Source organism: Acinonyx jubatus, chromosome B2 (assembly GCF_027475565.1).
Source record: "Acinonyx jubatus isolate Ajub_Pintada_27869175 chromosome B2, VMU_Ajub_asm_v1.0, whole genome shotgun sequence".
NCBI lineage: Eukaryota > Metazoa > Chordata > Mammalia > Carnivora > Felidae > Acinonyx > Acinonyx jubatus.
In genome coordinates, this window is record NC_069385.1 from 50,740,947 (window position 1) to 50,765,179 (window position 24,233).

Sequence of the window (24,233 nt, forward strand, 5' to 3'; positions counted from 1 at the left end):
CTTTTTCAAATTGTTGTCTGAGCCCTTATCAAGGAGATGAAGTCTGTTTTCCCCACCTTGCACTCCTTGTTCTTTGTGTATATTTAACTGTTTTAATGAGTCACAGAAGAAACTGTGAGTTTGTTCCCAGGAGAAGAACGGTCGCAGATAAATAGCAGTGCTTCTCAGAATGGACCACAGTGTTGGCGTCACAGTGTTGGCCAAGGATACAGACCAATTAGGTTACTTCTAATTCTTTTTAGCAGAAATTATCCTTGAACTTGAAGCAATGGGAAACAATTGCAGGTAGAGGCCCTCTGGTCTTACTTCAGCCAGTAGGAATTCAGTCCTTCCCTCCCGCTTTACAGGTTAGCAACTTGAGGCACAGGCAGGTTGAATGGGACCCAGGTCAGACCTAATTCGCTTGGGTCTCTTGTGATTCCTCCTCACGTTTCCTGAAGTTAACATTTTCAGTCAGCAAGTAATAACCATAATGTTCCGCCCTGACATTGTCACTCATTGTCCACAATGTTTTTCTTCCCATGCTAACCCTCCACGATGCAGGTTTCCACTCCCAGTAACATTTAACAAGTGAAGAAATGAGGGTCCAAATCAGTGCCGTCCAATAGAAATAGAAGGCAAGGAGCATGCATAATGTAAAATTTTCTAGTAGCCATGTTAAATGAAAGTACAAAGAAATAGGTGAAATTAGTTTTTAAAAATCAGTTTTAAAAATTGTTGGAACGTTTCGGTACTAAATCTTTGAAATCTCAGTGTGTATTTTATACTCAACAGCTCATCTCAAGTTAGAGAAGCCATATTTCAAGTGTTCCGTGTGGCTCACAGCTACAAGTACGGGCAGCAGAGCGGTCCAGGGCCACACCCAACTAGATTCTTTAATTGAAATCTCTTGAGAGAGAAACTTAATCAGCTTTCTTGTCCTCCCCCACCTCCGCCCCAGTCTGAGGCCACATGTTTCTGTCTTCTGTGTGCCACATTTTCCCCAACTAACTCTAATTACAGGGAGACGCTTGGTTTGGTCCTAACCCCTAGCTCAGCACTTTTCCACCAGTCCCGGCAGCTGGTGAGACCGACATACCCTGCCTTGTAAATGATAGTGTGAAGCATACTTCCAAATGTCTCCACCGCAGTTTCCATGATTTCCTTTCTCTTCGGGGTAACTCAGTGGAATTTTGCAAAACCAGGGCGATTTTTTTTTTAATTCACCCTTTCAGAAAAATCCATTCTAATCAATGGACTCTTAAAACACACGCAGGCCAGTAGTGTCCCAGGACCTCAGCAGAACAAGTATGCATAGTATACAATTTTTAGCTGTTTTTATACCAAGTATGTCTCTGTTTTGATTCATGACGGTTTCTTTTTTTTTTTTAACTAGTCAAATGCTAGTCAATACATCACTCCCATCTTAAGCCATTATTCACTATGAAACCAAGAACACTGTTCACAATGAAACATTAGTAAAGGTCAGATTCCATTTCCACTAAATGTCAATCTCTGGCCATTGACCCTATTACTTGAAGTATTCAATTGTAATATAATCATGAGTGGGGGAGGGGGGAATGACAGAAGAATGGTGACAGGCTCCTGGTGTTTGTTATGATGGACTTCACCCAAATAGAAACCCTAATTTATAAAAATGGAAATTTGAATCGGGAGAAGATCCTCCCATTACTCTTTTAAAAAAAAAAAAAAAAAAAACAATTTATTTTTGGCAGAGTGCAAGTGGGGGAGGGGCAGAGAGAGGGGGACAGAGGATCCGAAGCAGGCTCTGCACTTACAGGCTGACAGCCCAGAACTTGATGCAGGGCTCGAACCCACAAATCTCGAGATCAAGACCTGAGCTGAAGTCAGATGCTTAACCGACTGAGCCACCCAGGTGTCTCCCATATTCTTAATTAGAGGCCAGGTTCCACATCTTCCAACATTCTCAGTTAAATAAAGGCTAGGGAAAATAATACCTTACCCCCCCCCCCCTTGTCCTGTGGCCTCCTCCAGTATTGGAAGGATGAAATGAATTTCCTCTATTTTCCTTCAGCACTGCCTTCCTTAAGTTTTGACCTTGTGTCAGTCTCTGTCATTCACAAAGCCCCTTGAACTTAGGTGGAAGGTTGCATTTGGAATCAAAACAATGTGTTGTCAGGGCAGACTTCTTCTCTCACCCCAATCCCTTCCCTACAGTAATTCTGGATTAGCCCCTCATTTATTAAATTATAGTCCTTTTATTCACTCTGATTCAAAGGCATTTTTTTTAGGTGGATATCTCATGTTCATTTAAAAATATCATTTAGTAGCTGTATTTCTGCTAAGCAACCAGAAATTATAGTTGACTCCAGCCAAGTGGCTGAGTTACCTAGGTTTTGCTTCCAGTGTTATGCTGAGTAGAAACGTTTTGGTTTCATCTTCAATATTAATAGTTGACTGAGAGTGATGGATGGGGCTGAGGAAGGGCAAGGAAATCTAGAATTCAGTGGCACAGCATCATCGACTCCAAGGATTCTTCTCTGAATCACCAGAGGAGTTTGTTAAAAACCCTGGCACCCAAGCCTCACAGTCCTGAGGACAGGATCCAAGCAAGTACATAAGAACCACCTACCCTTGCTCAATTGTGTCCATTTGTCAAAACTCAAGGTCAGCTTTACTAGATGTAAGTTATACTTTAACAAACTTATTATCCTGAAGTGTATTTATATGCATGCATTGAAATTTTTGACACCCACCATGGAGAATATTTTGACTATCAAACACTCTGGAGTCTGCGATAAAGCTCATAGTCAAAACATTCGTTCGTTCATTCAGAAAACATTTAAGGAGCAGTGCTAGGCATTGTTCCTACCTTGGGAAAACAGAAGTACATTGAGACACAGTACATGACCCTGAGGGTTTTGTTTTATGGGTGAGACCGGGATCCAACAACTGGGATGCAATGTGGAAAGTGTAATATGAGTATTGTATATCTGTGGAGCAAAAAAGGAAAGGAAGACCCTCCAATAAACACACACATGGGCACACGCACACATACATGTGGATACACACACACATTCCCAGTTCTACCCCACTGTCTTCTTGAAGATGGAATGGGGTAGGCAGTGTTAGGAAAATTTCACAGAGAAGCCACTGAACATGAGTCTTGGGGCATGGTTAGGCAAGGAAGTGGAAAATATTATGCCTGTTTTTCAAAGGAATGGCTCTCAAAATTTGGTTCTAAAGTTAAAAAAAAAAAAAAAAAGAAGGTCATTATGACATCAGTTGTTTTTAGAGTGATTTGACCAACCTCTGATACTATTCAGTTCATTTATCCTGATCTATCTAGTTACACTGCCTGACACAGTAGACATCCAGCACGGTAGGTGTGCTGAATTGAATTGATGCTCTCAGTAGTTTGCCTTTCCCCTGACAAACTGTTATACATGCACAACTATATCTTAGGATAATAATAGTAGTGTGTAATTTTCAAAATAGCACCCAAGTTACCTCTGTAAGTACTGCTTCCTAAATACTAAAAATGTTTGCCCTTGGAGGAGAGTGCATTTAAGAATATTTAAGTGCTTCCTGCTGGTACATGTCATGGTATGATTTGATTTTTGTATTTCGGGAACATTAACTCTTGTTTCTAACCCAGTTTTTTACTCTTTTTTTCATTCTTAAATATATCTGAGGTTGTGGATAAGCAATGGAGCCAAAAGAAATGATCATGGCATCCCTCACTAAGTCTGTCCTTCCAGTGGACCCAGAACACAGCACTGTGTTCCCCTGGATATTGGATGCTCTTTCAGGAGTTGGGGGGCAAAGAATATTTGAGAGTAGCTGTCGACACTGCCCCGAAAAATATATAGTCAGCGCTGGGTGTCAGCTCGCCCAGGGCAACTGCTCTCCCTACGCATTTTTGCAGCTTACATGCAAATTACCATTATTGGTTACTTTGATACAGTCCTGAACTGTAACAGGAAAACTTGTAACTTTGTGTTGTGACAGGAAGGACGAGAACCGGCCCACATACTGCTTCTTTTGGAAGGCTGAATAATATTTCTAGACGTGCCCTGTGCATTGGAAGTTTTTGCTGCTGTTCTGCCCGCTTCCTAAGCCTAAACAAAATGTGCATTCCAGTCTCTGTTCCATTAAATAGCCATTCTGGTTGCAAGGAAAGCAGGCGAAGTTGTGAGAACTGGATTTAAGCTTTTAAGTGGCAGGATGGGCAGGGCATTCGCTTTGGTGCTGGGCCTATGACTGAAATCGGAGCTCCCTGCTGGAAACCAGCTGTGGGGTCTTGGACAAGTGACTCCACCTCTTGAACTCACCATCCTACTTTCCCAAGTGGTAGTTGAGAATTACGGGAGATAAGATGTGGTGCTAACATGATGCCTGGCACTACCAAATGCTTATTCCATGTGAGGTCTCCTGACTTTGCCCTTGTTAGCATATGTATCAGTCTTGTCATCCTCTGTTTACAACTTTGCAGGCTCCCATTAGCCTCTGAGAAAGGCCTAAACGTGGTGAACGTACTCAAGGCCTTTCACAATCCTTCTGTCCGACCTACACTTCATATTCATCCCACAGCAAAACCAGATCACCTCTGTGCCCTCAACTGGGCCTCAGGGACTCACTTTCCTGCGCTAGAATGCCTTCCTCCCATTTCTTAGGGTCTGCGGCAAGGCCTGTCTTAAATACCACTTCTTCCCAGTCTCTCAGGCTGGAAAATTCACCTCTTTGTCCAACACTGGGTCTCTCTCGGCACAGGTGCCCAAAGAGGCCTCTTCTCCTGGTTAAGCCTCTCCTTTCTGCAAAGAGGTTTGCAAATAGCCGCCTTCTCACCGTGTTCTCCTGTGGCCTTCTCTCTGCACAGACACATCCCTAGTATCACTTCCTCTTACAAGAACAGCAGACCTGTGGGACTAGCGCCCTATCCTGTGGCCTCATTGAACCTTAATGACCTTAAAAGACCTATCAACAAATATAGTCACACTGGGGTTTAGGGCTTCAGCATATGAGTTTGGGGGAGACACGAGGCAGTAACACATGGGTATACACATATTGCCAGATCCTCTGAAGGAGTGTGTGTGCATGTCTGTGCTCACACGTGTGCACACACCCCTGTGTGCAGGTCCCCCCTGTCACTAGCTTTCTTCTTTGCGGCCCTCATGCAGAAAGCGTGGCTTTGTCACTTCCCTGTGGAAGTACAGCTGCCCCACCCCTCAAACACCTTGCTTCTACTGCCCCTGTGAGGGCCCCAAGAGACACACACCATCTCACTGAGCGGAGCCGCTCCATCACGGCCTCTCCTTGCCCCTGACTGCCAGCAGAGGTGAACGAGAGAGAACGAACCACAGCAGGGAAGGGAAGGAATCAGGTGACTGGAACAGGAAGGTGACATTTTTGTTTTAAAGGAAAGAAATGAAGCCTCTCTTTTCCCTTCTCAGTTAAACGCTGTCCGCAGTTTTTGTTTTTTTACTCCAGGTTTCTCCAGTTCTGAAAGTGGCTAAGGAACCCTTTATCTCTACTAGTCCAGACCACTGATAAGTGATGCGGGAGAATCCAGTCTAATGGAGTCCTTTGCTGACCCAGCCCTGACTTACAGAGGGAGGCTGTTCCATTACAAATAGTTTTTATTCTGCTAATTCAGAGGCTCCGCACGCTGTCCTCCGCCTGCAAATTAGCTGGAGGCACAAGCTTTGCATTATGCAAAGTATTTATTCTCACAGTTAATATGCTGGAAAGTGTGGTTTCACACTTTTCTGCCAAGTACAAAGGTTCTCACCCAGTAGTGAACCAAGTCACTGGGGAACATGTACAAAGTACCTAAACCCCGTGCTTCCTCCCCATCTGTGAGAGTGAGATGGCCCAGGGCCTCCCGTGTCATCATTTCTTATCTTGTTACTTCCTGCGAGCTTTCTTACGAAGTTTTTCAAATACAGGATTCCTTCTATTTTTCTTGACAAAATCCAGTGGTGAATTCATTTTTTTAATGTTCTTTTATGGAAATTTTCAAATCTGTAGAAAGTAAACAGTAGAGCATAATGGACCCCCGGGTATGCTTCACCCAGCTTGCAACAGTTATCCACATTCTGCCATTCTTGTTTCATCTGTACCTGGATTGGATTATTGTTACTATTTTTTGACTACTGCCATTTTGTATCATAGAGAAGAGAGTGAGAGAGCCAGCCAGTGCCTGCACTGTCCGTGAATTAAAAATTGGTTACATGTCCTCACAGGTGCTTCCCTGACCATATTGCATTTAATCCTCATGGCCCCTGGGCATTGTTCCTCACATTTTATAACTATGGAAGCTGAAGCACTAGGAAATCCAACACCTGTGCAAAGTCTCCCGACTAGTAAGTGCTCAAGCAGGGATTCTCACTCTCAGAGGTGTCTGAAAATCATGCTTTCCCCCAAGCTGCAGCTTAGAAGAATCAAGACCACAAAAAAATGCCTAGACAAGTTTTACAGTTTGGGTAGATGCATCACTATATTATAAAACAAATATAATTTTTTTTAAATTTTTTTAATGTTTATTTACTTTTGAGAGCGAGAGAGAGTGGGGGAGGGGCAAGAGAGAAAGAGGGAGGCACAGAATCTGAAGCAGGCTCCAGGCTCTGAGCTGTCAGCACAGAGCCAGCCCGACACGGGGCTTGAACTCACAAACTGCAACATCATGACCTGAGCCAAAGGCAGACGCTTGACCGACCAAGCCACTCAGTGCCCCTATAGTATAATGTTAATGTTAGAAGCTAGGTAGATGTTCGATGTAAAATTATTAAATGTGTAGGTAAAAGGTTTTACAGTACGGTAGGTGGATAGCTATATGATAAAGCAAATATGATATAATGTTATTGTTAGAACTAGATAGATATTCAACATAAAACTATTAGAGCTATGTATTTGAAGTTTTTCACAATAAAATGTTGGCAGAGTGGAATTCCAACAGAAGCAAACTTTGTCTAACTCATCAAGCAGTGGACAGAACACAAGTTATTTTCACGTACCTATCCTAGTGATGTCTGCTCCAAAGAGACAGATTTGAGAGTTGGTGGAATTGTAATCTTAGGCATACCGCGCCAGGGATAGAAATTACTTGGAGGTGTACCTAATCAACATCAACTGCTGAGGTCTGAGAGACCTCAGAAAACTGATGCAGAAACAGCGGTGGTGCCTTGAGCCAACAGCTCGGGACGCCTCCTCGCTGTTGCTGCTCGTGGAAGGCGAGAGCTGGCTGTGATGATGGACAGTTCTCTTTTCCAGTTCTGGCCATGTAGGTGCAATTCCATCATTTACCCACAGGAACATATTGCATGCATACAACCTGCATGTTGAAGCTGTTCCTCCTCGTTGAAGGCCATGATCGGATTTTTTTGCAGACATCAAAAACCGAGCCACCCACTCCGCTCCACTGTGTAACACAGGCCCTGCTCTGATGGCGACCTGGCCTGGTCTGCTCTGCTATATTCTGTTGGGAATGATGGTTGGAGGCAAAGACACTCTGTCCAAGGGATCCCGGAGGGCATTTTGTTGCTGACAGTACAGCCCAGCAGGCCCTCTCCCACTTCCACAGAGGGCTCCGTGTATCCTGGCGGCCCAAACTTGGCTGCCATTGGCATTATTACCCAGCCTGCCCTTAGTTCTTGAGGCCGTGCTCCTGGTCCAGGGAAGGCTCTGCCCTCCTAGCTCTACCCTGCTCTAGACGACGAAGCTGTTTCGAGAAAGGAAAGCCACCTCTCTAGAATCCTCTAGTCGCCACAGACTGCAACACTATGGTCACGCCAGGAAACCAAAACGTTTCTGGCAACAACTTTTCCGACCGATTTCCAAAATTCTGATGGAGCCTTGGTCCAAGCCGTGTGACTCACTGATGCTTACACCATTATACTGTTCTCCTTCCACTATACCCTGGGCAGAATTGAAAGCCTTCAAGAGGTACCCGTCTCTTGAGTTAACTACGCCATCAGCTTCCTTCACCCTGAACGGTTTCAGGCAATCCAGGCTAGAAGGAAGAGACGGCTTTATAATCAGACTGGATGTGGACCCCAGCGTCTGCCATTACTGGCTGTGAGACTTGAGGAAAAGTGTTTAACTTCTTTGAGCCCAACCCATGTAAGGCTTGAACTCGGATCACGTATGTGAAGCCACCTCACATGGTGTCAGGCCCCTGGGTCACTAAGCACTGGTTTCCTTTTTCTCTCGTGTGTGGTATGTTGTAAGGTATGACGTGAGGACTCATATCCCTGCCACCAGCTGGTGGGATGACCACGTCTTGTCTCTGGCTCTGTAAACCTCAGTCTCAGCATCTAAAAATGGACCACCTGTTCTCCAAGTTGCTGTGACTTAAAAACAAAAACAAAACAACTATACTATCTAACTGCTCCTCGGGGGGCTCCCTCAGATTGTGGGGGCAGAGGGGAAAGTCCTGAGCATGGGATAGCCCAGAAAGAGTGAGGACTGGGATGGGTGAGATTGAGGTAGGGACAGCAGGGGAGGAATGATCAAAATAAGACCAAAGTCAGAAGGTTGGCATTGCTAAAAACTAAGATTGCCACCTGGGAGTTTTGTCAAGGTTGAGTTACAGCACACTAAGCAGGGATTACTTCCCCACGGGAAACCTCTTGCAGCTTAGGCCCCTTGCGACTCCCTGGTCCAGATGAGTCCTGTCCTCCACTGCAGCATTCCTGCCCACGCGTGTTACTGCTGCCTTCCTCCCAGGAATGAGTGCCATTATTATTTCACGCGGTCTCACTACCAGAAGACGTTGTTTGCTCACTTTTGCGTGACAAACATCGAGTCTGTTGTCCGCTGCGCTGTTTAGTCTTGCTTGGGGACCTTCCGTCCTTACTGTTGGCTCCTGCCTGCTGCAGCAGCCATCCACACGCTCCGAATGCCTTTCCCTTCTTCTCTGCAGCTGCAGGGAGCCTTGTGGTTGGGCTTCCTTAAATGCAAGCAGATGGAAGTGAGCAGGGGTGTGGAGGCAATTAGAGGATTTCTTGCTCCAAGCGGTGTGGGTTTGCTCTCTCTGGGTATGTGGCTGTTCTTGCTCATTTTATCTTTCGTTTGGGTTTTGTGAGGCTATCAGCTTTCTTTTCAGGCTATATTTTGCTGCCCATTGCAGGAACTTGCAAAATGGGATGACTTGGTTGCTTATTGTTTGGAATCAAACTTTCCACATAAGGCATAGATAATGCGTATCACGCTGATGATGGTGCTTCATATTTGTGACATATTGTCCCATCTAAAGAGTGCTTTCACATACATCACTGTCCCACTTTTTGTCTGGTCTGAACTCGGAAAAAACACGAAGGCTCTACTCTCTCTGCTCGAGTGGGAGTTTCTCCTTGTCTTTACACCATCTCTGTAGTCAAACCACAAAGGGGAGAGTTACAGAATGAAACTGTAGCCTCTGCTTCATTCCTTTCCTCTCTCTAGCTTCAGTTTAATATGTTCCAAACTTTATCAGCATACTGCCAGATTGTCTGGACCTTTAAACAATTGTAACAGATAACATCTGCCATCAGGGAGCTCCCAATCTAGTTGGGGAAACAGACCTTTAAATGTGAGTTTAAGCAACAGTACCCAACACACAGAAGGCACTCCGTGACTAGGTGGTGAAGAAATGAATGGATAATGTAACCTACCAAAGCCCTGAAAAGCAAGGAGGAGAGCTAGGAAGGAACTGAAGGAGGCGTAGTCCTCAGTGGGAGCAGGCACACAAGGTGCAGCACCTGTGGGTGCCTGGGAGTGAGAAGACAAGAGGACCGACTAGGCACCCTCGTGGACTGTGATTTGTCATCCATTAGTGCAGCTAAATGAGAGCTGAAGACATCAGAGGAAGCCATATAGATAGAAACTAAGAAGAATGAGCAGGGAAAATGCCATTCTCTGCTCTCCAGGACAGGACAAGCAGAAAGAGGGAAGGAAGCAGGCTAACAGGCAGACTGGAAGGAAGAGACTGCCATGCCACAGGCCTGTGCTAGGAGCTGGGAGAAGGCAGTGGGGTGGGGGTGGGGGTTCAAAGCAATACAAGACTTGGCCCCAACCCTTTAGAGACCCTGCCATGCACAGCAAACCGTGACTCAGTGTGATTGTGGGGGATAAGCCAAGGAACTAAGAGACCGGGAGACCAATGTGAGCCTGAGGAGCTAAAATGAAGGCTTCTGAAGGGTAAGACCAGCATGGGGCCAGGCACATGGATGAGATGTGGGAACTGCACGGACAGTCATGTGGAGATATGTACCATCCTGGGTGGAGATCATGCCGAGGCAGTGGGAGATTGGTGGGACAGGTGTGAGGGCCCTAACGTGGAAGGCTTGGAAGCCAAGCTGGAGACCTGAGGAAAGGTGCTGAGCAGGAAGGCAACATTAGGAAGTGTGGTAAGTGGAATTTTGTCCCAGACGCTGGGCTAGGGGCTCCGCACTCTCCCTTGCGGACGGTGCGAGAGTAAGCTCAGGGAAGCAGGCTCCTCCTTGGGGTGGACACTGAGCCTTTTCAGTGTCTCCTGAGGGCACTGGTCTACTCCAGCCCAAACACTGCCACTCGGGTAGAACAGGAGTAAGAAAAGATCCTCTAGTGCAACTGTCAGTAGGACACTGTTACCGTTGGTTGTTTTGGCTGCCACAAAGCTGTACTAGGTTTGGGACAAAATGGGGGTGCCTGGGTGGCTCAGGCGGTTGAGCGTCTGACTTCAGCTCAAGTCACGATCTCACGGTTCATGAGTTTGAGCCCCGCGTTGGGCTCTGTGCTGTGGCAGCTCAGAGCCTGGAACCTGCTTCGGATTCTGTATCTCTCTCTCTCTCTCTCTCTCTCTCTCTCTCTCTCTCTGCCCCTACCTGGCTTGTGCTCTGTCTCTTTCACTCTTTCAAAAATAGATTGAAAAACATTCTTAAAAATTTAAGAATAAAAAAAATGGGACAAAATGTTCTTGAAGAGCTCCAGAAGTTTGTGCTATAGGAGCTCTAGGTATTTTCGTTATGGTGGATTTTGTTTGTTCATTGATTAATTATCACAGTGTAGTTGACAAACAGTGTTACATAGTTTCAGGCGTACAACGTAGTGATTCAACTTCTTTATCCACCACAAGTATCTGTCACCATACAACGCTATCACAGTACCACTGACTATATTCCCCATACTGTACTTTTTATTCCTGTGACTTATTCATTCTGTAACTGGAAGCCTGTATGTCCCACTCCCCTTCACCTGCTTTGTCCACCCCCCTACCCCTTCCTTCTGGCAACCGTCAGTTTGTTCTTTGTGTTTATGAGTCCATTTCTTTTTCTTTGTTCATTTTTTTGTTTTGTTTTTAGATTCCAAATACAGGTGAAATCATATTCTGTGTGTGGCATGTTTCACTTAGCATAATGTCCGTCCGTGTTGTAACAAATGTCATTATGGTGAGTTTTTAAAAATAATATCCACGTTAATGCATGTCCTCAGTGTAGAGTACTTAGAAAATACAGAAAAGCACAAGGACAAAAGTCACTGTTACTATTACTCCATCACTCAGAAACAATCACACATATTGTTAGTATTTTTGTTCAGTGTCCAAATTTGGAAGTTTTAAAGTGATTTCAAATTGCACTTAATGTTTTGTATCTTATTTTTATAACTCGGCAATATAGCATGAATATTTCTATGGCAGTAAATTTATTTTACAATATGATTTTAGTGCTATCTCCTATCCCACTATAGAAATGTACCATACATTGGTTATTTAATCAAACAGGAAACCCAGCCTCTATTTCTGCTTATTTTGGTTGTTTTCAGCAAATTAGGTTTTAAACATTGTTAAAAACAACATCATAATGTAGTATTTTCAGATAACCTTGTTTTCATTGAGCAAATTGCCCAGTCAGATCCAAAGGAATATAAAAAGTTCTTCATGATATTTTATCTCATTTTTGTTGTCACTTCATCGAAATGAAAATCAGCTGCCAAGTGGAAAAGAATTGTATGTGCCATAGTATGCTCCTCTGAGAGTGTTGAAAACATAAGCACACCAAGCCCATGCTGATGGATAGACCCAAATACAGAATACATTTAGGGGTCTCCATTGAACCAGGTAGTTCTTAGAATGTCAGTATCATCCTGTGCTTGATATAGTGAAATTTCAATGTTTATTTATTTTTGAGAGAGAGAGACAGAGCTCAAGCAGAGGAGAGTCAGAGAGAGAGGGAGGCACAGAATCTGAAGCAGGCTCCAGACTCTGAGCTGTCAGCCCGGAGCACGATACAGGGCTCGCACAAACCACGAGATCATGACCTCAGCCGAAGTCAGATGCTCAACCAACTGAACCACCCAGACGCCCCATGTATAGTGAAATTTCAACAACAAAAAAAATTGTAAGCAACCCTCAATATTATCTTCACATACATGAAGAACTTTCTTAACCCTCTGTCCCTACCTACCTCTTGTCTAGCGCCTCTCCCTTCACGACACCTGACTCCTTCCCGATGTGGGATGCCATTTGAAGGGCTGGTTCCTGCTGACTTTATTATGAGCTGTGTGGAAGAGAAGGTGGCAACCTTATTTTTCCTTTGAGACAGAGTTTGATTTGCAAAGGCCTGGAACTTCCTGTTTGTGTTTCTTTTCCAGTAAGACATGTGATTCACCACAGTTCAAGGTAACCCCATCGACAGAGCCTCATTTTTCAAGTGGAATTTTTCTGTGGGAACCACAGAATAGAAAGGAATCCTGTAAGTCTTCCCTGAAATTGTTTCCTCTCACAGTTTTACAGTATAATTAGGTTACTTGTTTTTCTTAATTATTTTTTTATCATCCTATGCTTACCTGAAGGAGGTGTGTGTCAAAGAGCAGGAAATGAAGGTCGAGAAAAATAAGTGTTCTATTTTTTTAAAAAAACTACTTTGTCTAACTGTTGCTGGTACCTAGGAACAGGATTATTCATATTGAACTAATAGCAGTTTGCTAAGGCCTTGTGTCAGTTCTGATCATTTATCTGTAATTTCTCTCAGGTCTGTGTAACCAATGATATCCATGAATAATTACAAGTTTTAGTTCTTCCTTTCCAACACTGATTGATTGATTGATTGATTGATTAATCTGTCTTATCTTACCCCTCTGCCTGGGACCCACAGTACACTGTTGAGTGAAGTAGGAGAAGCACACCTCCCTGGCTTTGTCTTCGTTTTAAGGGGAAGGCTGCTAACATTTCACCATTGAATGCGACGCCTACTGTTGGGATTTGGTTAATACTAATACTCTTCAGGTTAAGAAATTTCCCTTCTGATCCTAGTTTGCTAAGAGTTCCTATTTTCTAAAATCACAACCAAGTGTTGAATTGTACTCAGTGTCCTTTTTCTGTGTCCATTGACAAGATCGAGGGTTTTTCTCTTTTAATCTGATAATGGGGAAATAGCTGTCAGCAACTTTCTTGAGTTAAATCATCCTTGTATCATTGCTAAAAATCCAAGTTGGCCATGATATATTTTATGTACCAGTGGGTTCATTTGCTAATATATTTTTAGGACTTTTGTTTGTATTTATATCTGAAATTGGCCTATAATTTTCCCTTTTCCCTACTGTCCTTGTCTGGTTTTGATACTGAGATTATACTGGTGCTTTCCCATTTTCTCTCTCTGAAACTTGCATCTTTTTTTTCTCTAAAACCATCTGAACCTTGTGTTTATTGGTTTTGTTCTCTTTGATGGAAGGATGAGTAGATTTTTAACTGATACACCACATTCTTTAATGGTTATAGGACTTTGTTTTTCTGAAATTCCTCGTTTCATTGAAATTTTCAAACCTAATGACATAGAGTTGCTCATAGGACACTCTTATTTTTTTATCTCTGCTGAATCTGTAGTTACATTCTTTTATTCCTAATATTATTTTGAGTGTTCCCTATGTTTTCCTTGATCAGTTTTGGTGACTTGCCTATCAACCTTTTCAAATAAACAGCCTTTACTTTGTTAATCTTCTCTAATGTATCTTTGTTTACTGATTTTATTAGTTTCTACCCTTTATTATTCCTTTCTTCCACTTTCTTTAGATACTTTCTTACTTCTTGAGTTGGCTACTCATTAATTTTCCATACTTTTTCCTTTCTAGGATAAGATTTAAGTATTTTCTTCTAAGTACAGCTTTAGTGGAATCTTACCAGTTTCATTACAGAATATTTCCTCATCACTCAGTTTTAAGAATATTGTCATTACCATAATTGTTTCTTCATTGCTTCGTGAGGTACTAGCAGTGTCATTTTAAATTCCCAAACAAGTGAGAGTTGTTTTGTTTTTGTTTATCTATTTTGAGAGGAAGGGGCAGAGAGAGAGAATCCCAAGCAGCCTCCACACTGTCAACAACGCAGAGTCCAATGCAGGGCCCGAACTCACAAACCTGAGATCATAACCTGAGCTGAAACCAAGAGTCGGACACTTAACTGAGTCACCCAGGCGCCCAAGTGAGAGTTTTTTAGTAATCATTTTGTTTAGTAGTCTAATTTTTTTTTTTAATTTTTTTTTCAACGTTTACTTATTTTTGGGACAGAGAGAGACAGAGCATGAACGGGGGAGGGGCAGAGAGAGAGGGAGACACAGAATCGGAAACAGGCTCCAGGCTCTGAGCCATCAGCCCAGAGCCTGACGCGGGGCTCGAACTCACGGACCGCGAGATCGTGACCTGGCTGAAGTCGGACGCTTAACCAACTGCGCCACCCAGGCGCCCCTAGTAGTCTAATTTTAAAAAATCTATTGTAATTAGGGAATGTTGTTTGTATGATTGATACCAGTTCCACAAAATTTATTGCGACTTGGTTCTTGGCATAGTGTGTGATCAATTTCTTAAAAACATTCCATGAATGTTCTTTTTTAAATGCATATTCTCTGATGGGTGCTGGGGAGATAGAGCTTTAAAAAGAGATTAGGTTTGGGGCGCCTGGGTGGCTCAGTCGTTTGGGCATCCGACTTCAGCTCAGGTCATGATCTCACATGTATGGGTTCAAGCCTCGAGTCAGGCTCTGTGCTGACAGCTCGGAGCCTGGATGGAGCCTGTTTCGGATTCTGTGTCTGCCCCTCCCCTGCTGTCTTTGCCTGTCTGTCTGTCTCTCTCTCTCTCTCTCTCTCTCTCTCTCTCTCAAAAATAAAAACATTTAAAAAATAGATTAGGTTAACCCATTAGATTAAACCTCTTAATTATGTTATTCAAATCTTTTATATACTTATTAATTCATCAGTTATTAGAGACATGTCATTAAAATCTCTCACTATGTTTGTTATTCTGTCCTTACAGTTCTGACAGTTCGCTTTAGTCATGGTAGAGTGTCAACGTGCCTTTCTCTGGCATTGTCCTCTTTCTCTCAGAACATGGATTCCCTTCTTCAGCTTCTAAGTAACTATATGAATCTAGTTTCTCAGAAGCCCTGGCCTCAAGGCATTCATCTTTAGATTACGTTGTTAGCTTTAACAGTGTGGGCTATTTGGGGGAGGGGGAGAGCTGGTGCTTGAAGGAGACTTAAAGTTAATCTAGTCCAACCGGTGTCTGTTTATCTACATTCTACAAGAACATCTGTATTGTCAGATGGTTTCTACCATCTTTGGGAAGTTCTCATTATTAAAACGAGTCATGAGAAAATCTTCTTCCATGTAAGAACCATGTAAGTTTTTTTGAAGACTGCTTAAATGTCTTCCCTAAGCAAAACAGTTTTCACTTTTTGCATTAGCTTTTCCCAACATAATTCCAGGTCTTTTCAGTATCTGTTATTTTCTGAACAAGTTCTAGATTCTATATAGTCATGGATTGAGAGACTTAAATTGTAAACACACACACATATCCACATGAGATATGTATTTATGTATATGTTTTAAGAGTATTTTATTAGATAATTACTAAGGAAAACCCCTCAGAAAAAAGGCAAAAACCCACTGACCCCATCATCTAAGAATTTCTTTCTCTCAAGAGAAACAGTTGAGATGAGAAACAATGGCTGTCATCTGTTATTCTTAAGGTATACACCAAGATCCATGCAATCCTTGTCCTGAAGATCAACACCAACTACAGGAGGAAGGAAAACAACATATAGCAACAAATATCCTATTTTTTAAAAAATCCAACTTTGTTTAGAAATCATATTAGCTTTGGGGCTCCTGGGTGGCTCAGTCAGTTAAGCGTCCAACTTTGGCTCAGGTCATGATCTTGCAGTTTGTGGGTTCGAGCCCCGCATCGGGCTCTGTGCTGACAGCTGAGAGCCTGGAGGCTGTTTTGGATTCTGTGTCTCCCTCTCTCTCTGCCCCTACCCCGCTGTGCTCTGTCTCTTTCACTCTTTCAAAAATAAATAAATACTAAAAAAAGAAAAAAGAAGAAATTATGTCAGCTTGGGGTGCCTGGGTGGCTCAGTCAGTTAAGCGTCTGACTTCAGCTCAGGTCATGATCTTGCGGTTTGTGGGTTCAAGCCCCGCTTTGGGCTCTGTGCTGACAGCTCAGAGCCTGGAGCCTGCTTTGGATTCTGTGTCTCCCTCTCTCTCTGCCCCTTCCCCACATGCTCTCTCTCTTTCTTTCTCAAAATTAGATAAATACTTTAAAAAAGAAGAGGAAGAAGAAATTATGTTAGTTTGAGGCGCCTGGGTGGCTCAGTCAGTTAAGCGTCCAACTTCCGCTCAGGTCGTGATCTCAAAGTTCGTGAGTTTGAGCCCTGCATCAGGCTCTGTGCTGACAGCTCAGAGCCTGGAGCCTGTTTCTGATTCTGTGTCTGGCTCTCTCTCTTTCTTTCCCAAAACTAAATAAACATTAAAAGAAATTAAAAATTATGCCGGCTTGCTTTCTATGTATCTAATAGCCAGTAGGGAGAAACTTGCCTTTCATTTGCTGACATAAAAGTAAGTGTTATGTTTGGAAGCTCAGAGTTCACAATTTATACACTGAGGGAATAGTAAGAGGTATTACAAGATCTCTTCCCCCATGGGAATAGTACCCTATTGTGCTTGCAGGGAGTTGACTGTAAGTTGTGGGCACTCCTCTCCCTTTCACTCATGATCCTCTCCACCCATCAAGAAAGCACACTCCAACTTGGGCCCAGAACTATTCAGTTAAAGAGTTTCACCTTCAAACAGACAACGCAAGTAGTATCTTCGTATTTCTCAGCATTGTGGTTAATGAGGAATAAGGGGACGACACTGCCCTTTTAAACGGTCTCTGTCTCTCGGTGCCTAAAATTTCATGATTGCAATTTAAAGACCCAAAGTTCAGATTTGCTAAGAATGGCTAAATGCAACCTCCAGTGTGATAACTCCATCATTGCTATCTGTTAACCTCCTTAGCTCAGCCTAACTAAGAGGAACACCTTCATGGTAACCAGCATGGTTGGTTAAGCCAAGCTAGGTTTGTTAGGAAGTTTACCCAACACATTTATATCAAAAGCTCCCGTGTTTCTAAGTGTTTCTACAACCTTGTCTTAAATGAGGTCACTTATGCTATGTTTCAATAACCACTGCATTAGATCACACTGGCTTTCCAGCAGCCATGTCAAATAATTGACTCAAACTGAAATTACTCAACTAACACCCTCCAAATCTTTTTCACATGTGCTGCTGCTCAAACCATACGCCCACCTTCCTGTACTTATGCAACATTTTTTTGTTCGGGCCCTCACATTTTCCTTCACTAACCTTATCTCAGTTCTGCCTATTACTCTAGCCTATCAAGATATTTTTGTGTGTTGACATTGTCACCTGCAACATTTCCTATCCCTCCAAAAGTTTGTCTCATATGAATATTTTATCAAACAGATTTTCCACATCTTCATCGAAGATATTGGCAAAGTTGTTGAAGAACTCCGAGCCCTGTTTTATGCCCCTTAGAGTCCACCTTCTAATTTTTTTTTAATGTTTTTATTTATTTTTGAGACAGAGACAGAGCATGAGCAGGGGAGGGGCAGAGAGAGAGGGGGACACAGAATCTGAAGCAGGCTCCAAGCTCTGAGCTGTCAGCACAGAGCCCGACGCGGGGCTCGAACCCATGAACCGTTAGATGGTGACCTGAGCCGAAGTCGGACGCTTAACCGACTGAGCCACCCAGGCGCCCCAGAGTCCACCTTCTAAATGGACATGAACTCACTGATCAGGCCCATCTAAATATTATCATTCATTTCATTGCCCTGATATCCAAGCCACATTTTCCTGTCTCACTCCCATAGAGATATGAGAGGCTTTTTTGGATGATGCATTGCTGAAGTCCATAAAGAACCACATTCCTCTGATCCCTTTCAAAACAGAAGTGAGCTAATCACCCCTATCCTATATGAGGGATCAGACCAAATGCTGAAACACTTTAATAGGATTAAAGTGGGCTTTAAATTGGGCTTTTTTCATCCATCACTTCTTGATACTTTTTCCATAAGACCAATCTATTTTAAAAGACCAATTAATGTTGAGATTTCAAATATGGAAATGGGACTGAATTTTATCAACCAAGCTATTTTTACCCCTGTTTGTGGGCATCCAGTTTAACAATTTTCCTCACTTGTGCTGGATTATTAAGTACTAGAATATGTCAGCTAGCACGTTAGAGATAAACTAAGCCCCCAATGAAATCGCACCAGTCAACATCCCTGTCTGTCCCTCTACCCACCCTCCCCACCTCCTCCCTAAATCAAGATTAATACTGGCTTGGTCCACCAAAACTGCCTCCTAGCTGTGCACCCTCTTCTGGGTGCTCTCTTTGCTGTCCAGGCTAGGTCTAGTCCTCCTCCCTTGTCTGGCAGTCTGCTCTCCCTGGTGCCGTCTTTGCTACCAATGTTCCTGAGGCCAAGAATGTTCCAATCCATTTCTAAATTTAGAAATCTTGCTCCTCTCTCAAGCAATAAACTAAATGCTTCTTCTTAATAAAGTCTTGACTGATCCTTCCATTGAACGTGATTTCTTACTCTACTGAGCTCCTGTTAGTACTCTGTAACTTCTATGTGACAGCTGTGTAGAATTGTTTGTATACTTGCTTTATCAAAAGCCACCCCAGTTGCCGGGATAATAGCTTATTCACCTTTTTAGCTCACCAAGGGCCAGGCACCTAGTAGATGGGACATATTTGTTGGATGGATGGATGGATGGATGGGTGGATGGATGGATGGTGTTGAGATTCAAAAGAGATAAATAACTTGTCAGGATCACCAAGTTTTGAGTAACAGAATTGACAATAGAGTCAGTCCCCAAATTCAGTGGTAAGGTGTTTGTCCAACACTGTTCCACATCCCAGTCCATGGTTTTGCTTTGATCTTTTTGTGGAAGTATTAGTAATAAAACATCCAATTTTAAGAATTAGACCAAAAGTTCCATATCTGATTGTAATACCTCTTGTTTTTGCACGTTTAGAAATACATGTTTGGGAAAGAGGCATGGTGGGCTTTTCCTACAGCATTCTTCAAATTTCATAAATAATTTGAAAGGAGACATTGCCACTTTGGGACATTTGTGCCACACAACTTAAAACATCTGCAAATACATTGGAAATATTGATCGTTCCAACTCTGAAAATCAGAATTCTCTTAACGGAAGCATGCACTTAAGTCTTGCTGTGTCAGCAGTTTTGTGTTTGCGTTTTGCCTTTATTTTGAGTGAAGAGTGGGCTAGGAATGTGATGTTAAAAGTAAGAGATTAAGCCCAGGGATGAAATGGTTACCCCACTAGAGGGGTGGTTCTGGCTTTCTCAGGCTACAGTGTAACAAAAGCACGATGTTGTCAACCTGAGCTAGGGCTGATTAGCTTCATTTGAATCTGAAAGGGAGCCCACATCCTTCCTGTTGCCACGCTAAGATGCTGAAAAGAACTCACAGAGAAAACAGATGGACTAATGTGTTGTTTCCCAGACGTCCTGTCCCCAGTGCCCCCAAAACAGTGCAATAATTGGGAATGAGGTTGAACGAGAAAAGAACAAAGGAATGAAAGTATAAAATGCTGAGGAAAAGCCAGCCAGCTATTCCTTTTAATCTGCTTCTCTTGCTCTTTTTCAAATGTGGTTCTGTAGATAGTGGCAAAGGGAAAGAAACGCAGGGTCATTTTTTCCGTTTCCAAGTCAAATTGTTATCTTGCACAATAGGCCCACGGAGACTTGCTCTCTTTCATGGGTTGGCCAACTTCCACCCCACCAATTTCAAAAGTGAAGGTGGCCAATCTATCCTTTTGTTGTTCTGTGATTTTGGAGCCTTTTTCTTGCTTTTTAAGATAAGTTCCTCCAAAATCTGGAATGGCTGAAGCACATGTCATTTATTTTCAGCAATTCGGTCAAAATTTCCAATTTGCCTTCAATGTTAGTTAAAAAAAAAAAAAAAAAGATACAAATTCCAGTGGCATGATATGGATAGACGAAAAAAAGAAAGGAAGGAAGGAAATAAAGGAAGAAAGAAGAGAGGAGGAGGGGGAAGAGCCTGCATGTCTAACATTCCTTTTGTCACCAAGTATTTCTTGGGTTACCTGTAGAACAGACAAGATTCATCAGTGTTAGTGCTGTCAGGGTCATGTTGCGGAAAAGTCACGACTGAAGGAATCTGGAACCATGTAAATACAGGCCGGGTCTGCTTCCAAATGGGCAAGTGTCTTAGTGGCAACTGAACACCCTGTCACTGTATGTTCAGAAGTTAAAGGCATCAGGTTTAAGTTAGTTATACCAGGGCAATCATACAAAATGGAGATGTAAATTCTAGAGTTCTTTCTAGGGGAGATCATGCGTTACTTCTGGAGGTCTTCACAATAAGTAAGATTTCCATCCCTACAGTGTGGGCATTTATTCCTACAATTTCTTAATTCCAAATTTGTTTCCACACATATATTTTGAGCATATGTTTGCTTAAAATATTCACAGGGTCATGAATGCTATTTATCTTTCATTGTACTGAGACTTTACCCTATTAGTTATAATTGAGTTATCTAAATTGAAATTTTTTGCCTTTTAAGGAAAAACTGGAATCATCTAAAAAAGTGTATAATTTGCCTGAGAAATGCAGAATGGCTTCCAGCAGATTCTTAGATGCTTTGAAAATAAAAAGAAATAGGGCAGAACCTGAACTAAAAGAATAACTGGTTCTCTTTGCCCTCTCCTGGGATATGTTATAAGATGTTGGGTTCGCCTTTTAGTGTTTGTTGGGTTATTAAGGAGCTCTTAAGTTTTTCCATGTTAGGACTCCAGTCTTGTCATATAAAACCCACTTATTGGGGTGCACAGGCAAATGGCATCATCCCTCCTGTAGGGTGGCCCAGTCTGTCTATTGTAAACTTGATTATTATTGCCATTACATTTTAGCTGTGGCTCCAGAAAGACAGTCAAAGTTGTGTCTCTTGTGAAAGAGCAGCAGACAACATTGGCGCTGCAAATATTTGGGGTTTATTATCACTATTATTCACCTTCACCCATGAGTTACCAAACCCTTAGGAATTTGCCACACACTCCAACTGTGAGCCCTAAAAGAAATAACTCAGGATGATCCGAATGAACCATTGCAGAGGCTAGCACCAGCAAGAGTGAACGGCTTACATGAGGTCACCAGTGGGTGGAGCAGAACAACAGGGCACATGTTTGCCTTTTCAATTATTCTGTTCACCTGTTGGGAAATATATTCATTGCAGATGGTTTACAACTTTTGATCAGATGCACCACATTTTCCACTTGGGTTAATCTTTTCAATTACCAAGTATGTTACCAGCACTGTCGATAGATGCAAATGACAAAAGCAGGCAACACAGGTAATTTTAAATTTTCTAGTAGCCATGATGAAAAAGCAGAAGGAAACACATGAAAGTAATTGTCCCGCTATCTTTTACTTAAGATGAGGTATCCGAAACCATTGTCATTTCAACATGCAGTCAATATTTCAAAATTTATTAATGACATATTTTACATCCTTTTATTCATACTGAGCCTTTGAGATCTGGCTATGTACTTTACGCTTACATTCACATCTCAGATTGGACCGATCACATGTGGTTAGAGATCACATACCACATTGGAAAGCACAGGTGTATATAGCTGTGTACAGGTGTAACACAGGTGTATACCTGTTGAGAGGCCCAAGCTTTGCACCAAGCCACAGGCCCCTAGCCCTTGAAGTTGTAAGTATCTCTGAGCCTAGTTCACATTCCCTTGGAGTTTTTGCTCTTGATATGCCATGCTTGTCTCCTGAAAACCCAGAGAGGTAAGCAAGCACAAACTGCTGTAAAATGAGTGTGTCTATTGAAAACATGGTCCAGCTCTTGCTAAGATAGTGTTACTGTGTGATATACGATTCCTGCCTTCCTCTGATTCCATGAAATTCTGCATTTCCTTAATGTCAGAAGTTCCCTTACCAGCTGCAGCTGTTTCCTGTGGATAATGTTCTAAATGGCTTTTATTTATGAGATGTCTTGTGCTGTAACTGCTATCAGAATGAATATGTATTCCAAAGCCTGCACCCCAAGTCAGTCTAATTAACGATCTTCTAAGAAATGATTGTTTAACTTGAGCTGTAGCTCTCCACAGTGATATCTCTCACTTTGACCTAATTATGAAACTTAATGTTAAAATATGTAAGGAGGGAGATCAAAGAAGAGGATCATTTTGCTTTCTGTTTGTTCAGCATCATCTTTCACATCTTCCAACCCCCACCGCCAACCAGACAGGCAAAGGCAACACACGGAATAGTAATGAATGACTGTAGAAGCTGAGGCTATGTCTTATTTTCCTCCCCATTGAAGTAGGAATAATAATAGCTCCTACCTCAAAGGCTTGCGAGAATGAAGCGTGAAGCCCCATATCTGACACGTGGTTAGTGTTCAACAAAAATGATAGCTGGGATTATTTACTTCGCAATTGCTTCAGAAAAATGGTTGGGCAAAATAGAAAGCAAGAAGGTGTGTCTAGTCTGAAAAATGGAAAGGGAGCCTGCCAGCTTTTTGTAGGACATTATCCACATGATTCTTGGAATCAAACCAGGCTCCACCCAGAGCTGAGAGCTTTCTGCTTCCAGTGTGTTTTCAGCACGACTGCAAACCAGCATCGCTTCCAGTGTCGATGGGAATGTTGGAGCCAAAACGACGAGTCCATTTCAAAGGACAGGCATTGTATAGCGACGGGAGGGAGGAGCTGACCCAAATGGTGCGTTTCAAGTCATCAGAACGGTATTCATATCTGACTTTCACAGTGAGTTGCGACAGATGTACAGGAGAAGGCAGAATAAGCGTTTGGGATGCCATTAGGAGTCTTTTGTGATGCTCCTTCACCCAGTTCCCCAGAATAAGGACTTTTGCCTGTGCTGCCCAATAACCTTCTTAGTTGCAGCTCCTCAGCTCTCCTCAAGGCCTCCAGGTATCGTCTCCTGGTTGAACACATCCACAGTCTCGCCACATAGATGCTCGGCGCTCATGGGAGCAGTTCTGTCATTGGCGGTGTTTCTGAATCACTCCCTTTCTCTGCTGAACTCCCTCAGTTCACTTACTGAAGTACCACCTGTGGTAGAAACAACATAGAATCCTAGGCTCTGTGCAGGACTCCATGGACATACTTTGAGTTTTTAGAGAATGCTTTGGTTGCCAAAATTATTTGGCTAACCATCCTGACTACCCAAATTAGCAGTGAGTTGACGTCTCCCTTTTGGGGGCCACTTTTCAATCTGCTTCTGTGATCCAAACATATAGCACTAAGAAAATGCAAAGGGTGGTCTCTCTCATAGTTTTCTCGATTTACCTGAAGTCTTAGCCCCTGTTGCCATTAGAGGTCCTCAAGACGAAGCTGACTCAGGAGGTCCGTCCCTGACCACACAGAAAACAGTTGGCCACTTCACCTGCCCTTGCACACCATGCCTTTCTTTTTTGCTTTGCGTCGGCTAGGCACTTGCACACTCCAGCAAAAGAGAGAGCTGTTAAAAACATACCTCATAGTGGTATATTCAGGCCATGCAGCGCTGCTCAGCAGTAAAAGTAGTGTAATGGATAAAACAGTAAAAATGACTGTACTATTCAGCAATAATAAACTAACGAAATGCACTTAATTGTGGATAAATGTCAAAAATAAGTAAATAGAAAAAAGTATTTACTCTAAGACTATATGTATATGAAGTCCCGAACGAGATAAAACTAATCTCTGGTGGTAGAAATCACAACTGTGATGGTCTTGCATGGGACTGATGGCAAGGAACACTGATGGACCTTTCTAGGGTGATGAAAATATTCTCTATCCTGAGAGGGGGGGTGAGGCTACACAGATACATACACTTGTCAAAACTCACTGAACTGCGCACTTAGGATCTATACCTTCTACTGTATGTGAATTATCCCTAAACTTGAAAA

The 24,233-nt window shown here is 42.7% G+C and overlaps 1 protein-coding gene and 1 long non-coding RNA gene across 7 annotated transcripts in view; one reads left to right on the forward strand and one right to left on the reverse strand.

Annotated features, from left to right (window-relative positions):
• FYN (FYN proto-oncogene, Src family tyrosine kinase) overlaps nt 1-24,233 on the forward strand; it is a 213,753-nt gene that overhangs the window by 104,081 nt on the left and 85,439 nt on the right. Inside the window, exon 1 of one of the 6 annotated variants that reach the window (XM_027057075.2) lies at nt 19,035-23,043. The exons of the other annotated variants lie outside the window; for them this stretch is intronic. The gene's annotated coding sequence lies outside the window, so the exon portion shown is untranslated. Of the gene's footprint in view, nt 1-19,034; nt 23,044-24,233 lie in introns of those variants that run through there. 6 annotated transcript variants of the gene reach the window in all.
• LOC128315547 (uncharacterized) lies at nt 1,968-12,645 on the reverse strand. Its single transcript, XR_008298401.1, has 2 exons — nt 12,384-12,645; nt 1,968-9,331 (listed from the first exon to the last, which is right to left on the reverse strand). It is a non-coding gene; the product is annotated as an uncharacterized LOC128315547 (long non-coding RNA).